The sequence below is a fragment of the Aptenodytes forsteri genome, unplaced genomic scaffold, assembly GCF_000699145.1.
Source record: "Aptenodytes forsteri isolate BGI_AS27 unplaced genomic scaffold, ASM69914v1 Scaffold82, whole genome shotgun sequence".
Lineage (NCBI taxonomy): Eukaryota > Metazoa > Chordata > Aves > Sphenisciformes > Spheniscidae > Aptenodytes > Aptenodytes forsteri.
In genome coordinates, this window is record NW_008795490.1 from 7,173,692 (window position 1) to 7,178,817 (window position 5,126).

A 5,126-nucleotide genomic window follows, 5' to 3' on the forward strand; every position below is an offset into this window, starting at 1 on the left:
GGGCGCTCGCCGGGCGGCACCACACGGCACTTCTTACCCGATCGCTGCCACACAGCGCTCCGGCCCACTGATTAGGGGGTAGCCCAGGGGTGCACAGTCCCCGAACACACTTACGCACGCCCAGGAGAGGGTAGCCACAGGCCCAAAGCCATCCTCAAAGGACACAGGTCACCTCTGAGGAGGTCCCATCCCAGGGACACCGCCCTCGGTAGTTGTACCTCCTGGGCACGCAGCACCTTGCAGCATCCCAGGGGCAGCAGGTCCCAGGGGGCAAACACACCCCGCACATCAACCACACTGTACGCAGCAGAGGTAAGCACACACAGGCCTGCCTACAGGCCTCCGGGAAACAAACCACCGCGCTGTGTCGCAGCGTTGCTGACACTGACCCCAAGGCACTTAAATTGTGCCATTTTTCTCTGATGCACACAACGCACTACACTTGAGGTAGACGACAGGTAGGTGGAGGTGACGCATCTCTGACCCATTTTCTGAAGCATACAATGTTGTATGCTGTTCGCACATACAGTGCTGGCCCACGCCTCACTCCTGGGTAGCGTTCTTGGAGGATGGTACTTCGCACCATTTGCTAATGATCCTGAGTTGTTTTGTTCAACTAAAATCTGTAGAACGTAGTACTGCACTACAGCTAGGTAGGAAAACATTGAAATGATAGAAAGGGAAACACAGCAAAACACAAGGTCCCAAAAGAAGTCCTAAATTTTCACAGTACTCCTTGGATCTGAGCTGGCAGGGTTAGGAAGGATGGGGGAAGAGAAGACTTGGCATAGTGAATCATTCAATGAAGTTACCAGCATGCAATGGCAGTTAAAAGCAAACAGAGCTCCTATTTAAAAAAAAATAAAGAAAACATCACTAAATTTTTCATGAACTTTATACTGAACATTAATATTCACTCATTCTAGTCAATTTTTATTATCTGTCTTTAAAACCAGCAAGCTGTAGGCTTGCTTTCATTGTAACTTCCTGGCACTGAACACGGGCGCAGGAACCGCTGGGGCTGGGTTAGCCAAATCTACATGGCCAACTGCAACTCGATGGCAGTACGAGTGACTTTGTACACGGTTGGCCTTTTCTCCGCGTTAAGAGCTCTGTATTCTGAGTAGGCATTGCACTGCTTTCCACCCTGCTTCTGGGTCTGGTGTCACACGGGGCATCCCCCCAGGGGACTGTGGGAGGCACAGGGAGGGGTACGTGCCAGCTTTCCTCCAAGACTTGTAGTCAACTGCCCTATCGCTTTCTGTAGCAATCTGCTCTATTTCTGGATAAAGTCCATGTAGATCAACTTCATATTGCATTTGCAATGAGTCCGATGTGTCAATGCACATAAGACTTACTCTGTTATGTGCAGTCAGTTTGTGCTTGGGCAATAAACCTACAAGTTCTCGCCGCATGGGTTTATTGTACACACGCAGATTGCATTTACCTCACATGCGCAGCAAAGTGTGTATCTAGAATGCATTGGACTTGCTGTACGTGTGCAGATCAATTGAAGATTAAGCTCAATACCTCCTGGGCATATTGGACCCACTGTGTATGTGATGTACACAGGAAGTCAAGAGCATCTGAAAGAAGTCAATCACTGTTCTTGCAGAGATCAGTGATACGTGTGTAGTGCATATCTGCTGACTATGTTGGAAACTTACATCTTCCTTCCCTACTTGGAAGGCATTAGAGGTGACTGCAGTTCCAGAACCTGGTAGTCAAGCAAATAAAAAAGGAAAAAAAAGAAATCATGGGATTTTTCTCCTGTCATGCTTTTGTTGATCTGTTTCTTGGTTAATTCTCCTGTTCTGAATTTGCTGTCATATACTTTCTCAGTCGTCAGTCTGCTTTCCCCTTCACAGCAGGAGCACTGCCGCTTCTGAATCCCCAAACCGAACACTGCCTGGTGAGAAATGCCTGTGCTGTCCAGTGGGGATAATGTGCAGTGCAGATTTTCTGAATGATGAAGTAGCATGTTGCTGGTGACTGTCTCAGAGCTGCAGAGCCGCGAAGAGCAGCCTAACTGCTCATGAGACAATGCCCATCATTATGGGGCAGCAGCTCACTGTGCCACATCTGCCTTTAATCGATACTGAAACAACTTGGTGTGGGGTGGGTAGTCGGAGAGGGGCTACTTTCTGAAGACGACATTTTTAGGATCAGTTATTTGGCCTAACATCATTGTTGAAACAAATTCTTTGTAAGGGCAATGATCTCTTTAACAGACATAGATATTTCTTACTGACTTCCATAATGTGGTTAATCATCATGACATGCTAACCCATGTTAACGTGGGATGATGCCGAAAGGTTCAAGCCACTGGGAATTCACCACTTACATGTAATGAAAAAACGGAATATTTGCTTTCAAAACCAACATGGACATGAATGATGTTAACGTCCCTTTTGTAATTTTGAGAGAATTAATCTACTACTACTGCCACAGCTGCGGAAGCCTGCTATCTGATACGTGTGGTGCTGCTGCTGCTCAGCAAGAGTGAGAGTTTGTGTGTGTAGATTACAGTGATTTTAAGATCTCCGTCTCAGAGTAAGAGACTGCAGGCTACCTTACAACACCTGTCTCAGGTTAACATTGCAGGCTGTGCTTTGCACAATATGAGTAGGAGGAAAAAAATTACTGAAGTCTGCGAAACAGTGCTATAATCAACCAGTGGAAGGTTCTTTATATGGACATCTAGTGAGCGACACCAACAGAAAGGCGAGTGGATCTTTTTATTCTTTTCTTTCTGTGTCTGTAGTGGCAATGTTCATTTTTATTATACTACAAGCAATGGTGTCTGAATATTGTTAGGTACAGGGGTAGCATATTCTATGAATATTCCAGAGTGTTTCATGAATATTCTGAGATAATTAGTGAAATATTTTGTATGAATTTTATAAACCCCAATTTTATGTTTTTTTTTGAACTTACAGTTAGGATGGTTTCCTTATGTTTTGTGCAACATTGCATAGACCTCTGAAAATATTTTATAAGAATATTAAAGAATGTTTAAGAAATAATAATATGAAATATCATATTTTATGTCTGGATACTTCATTTTAATGTTTGAGAAACACGATTGTTCTCGGAACTTTTGTTTTGAAACTTTCCTCCTTATTATATCAATTACATTTAGGAAAACCTGTGTTTATTTTCCAAAGAAGTGCAAATACTGAAACTTTATTGCCTGTAACAGTGCAAAAGAGAAAACACTTAACGCACAACAATAAAAAGGAAGCTTAAAATAAATAGTGCAATGCTATAAACTTACGAAGAAAATTCAAGACCTTATGCATTCTCAAAAATTGGCTTTGCACTCTACAACTATTCTTGGCTTTCTGCCTGGTCATTCTCCTATCTTGGAGAAAACATGATAGATAACCCCCAACTGAGTCTGAAAGTTCAAAGGTGAGCTCCCAGAAGCTGGTTTTGAGGATCAGAGTGTGGGCATTGATCTAAAAGGTGAAGTAGCAGAGTTGATGTGAACTGCTGCCCCCAATACTTGTAATTCAAGAATTACTTCAGACTGTCGAGATATAGCAGACAAGGATTCTGTTTCACTATGCTTTTACATGAAGAAATCTTTACAGTCCTGCAGCTCTTCCTTTCTGAGGGTCTTCTATCTCTCTGAAGACTACTTAATCAGCTCCCAGACTTCCCAGCCCCAGTCAGCCTTGTTCGCCCCTAGCTGGATCACAGCAGAAGCCACCTTTCACAGTCCAGAGGACAATCTGCCTGAACTTCCATCTGCCTGAACTTCCTGGCTTTTCTACTGAGTCTGCCAGAAGGTCTCTAAACAGCTCCTCTTTCCTTATTTTCCCTTACTTGAGAGATTAAGAGCCTTACCTTTCTGTTTCAGGTGTAGATGAGGCGAGAACGGGATCAGGCACGTCTTTTTCTTTGTTCAGTTCTTTTTTCCGGAGAGATGTTTTCTTTTCAGATTTGAGATGCCACCCAGACAGGGCTGGTTCCCATTACTAAGAGACTGAAGAGGTGGCAAATCAGTTTTCATTGTGGTCCTTAATGCAATGGTTTCACGTAGGTGCAGGGCAGGGATGGCTGAACGCTGGGTGAGTGAATGTTACTTAGAGGCTGCTGATCCAGCAGATAGGGGGAAATGGCACACAGTTTCTATGCCTGACCAAGTAGGAAGCAAGCATGGGCTTCCAGGGACTTGGGATGCAAGGGAATTGGAAGGACCATATTGACTAAAATTAGTAATTGGTGATACTGCCTATAAATGATTGCACTGACATATATGTTCTTGAATTTAATTTTTTGTTTCCGGAAAACAAGCATAAAGTGGATTGTAACTCTAATATATTTTTACAACGCACATGCAGAAGTTCAGGGGCTAACGTACACTCATGTGTTTGCCTCCTTGGTACTTTCTCTGTGTGCTTTCATGTGCATACAACTTGGGTTATGAAATATTTCCTGTCAGGGAGGTTTCCAACGGCTAAAATGCTGTGCTTTGTGCCAGATGAAATGTCTCTGATGAAGTGCTGAGAGCATGGCATATACAGTGCCTGCACACATTGCACTCCATAAAATTCTGTAAAGTCTGTGACCTCAAGCAAAGCAAGAAACAGATTGGGCAGCAAACTAATTTGGATGGCTTTCACAAAACATTTCAGGTTTTTAATCACTGTCTGGTTTTTTGAGCCCGTTTCAACTCCCTACTCTTATCAAGCACTCCGGGGTCCTAAACCTTAGCCTGCTGCCACTGGTGTTCTTGCACACGTTTCTGATCTGTGGGGTTGGGAGGATGCTGGAGGTCCTTGCTTGCCCGCTTGTAAAGGCTTCCTGAACTTTCATTTCTCTCAAAGGGAAGAGGAGCCTCAGAACTTTTTCCCAGCTTCAGATGAATGAACTCGGGAGCAGTGCTCTCTCGCGTTACACGGTGATGCACTCTATTGCTATAAAGAACCTGTAGGATGACCTTGATATCAGCAATGAACAATTTTCAACAGCCTGATCTGAACTGGTGTCTGGTATTTGAACAGGAAGATAAACCTGGTAAGCAAGAGCTTGTAGAATCAGAGGATATGCAGGGAGAGCTAGTCATTCTTGGTGTGATACGAAGCACGGAGGAAGAAGCACGGTAAACAGAAGATCAC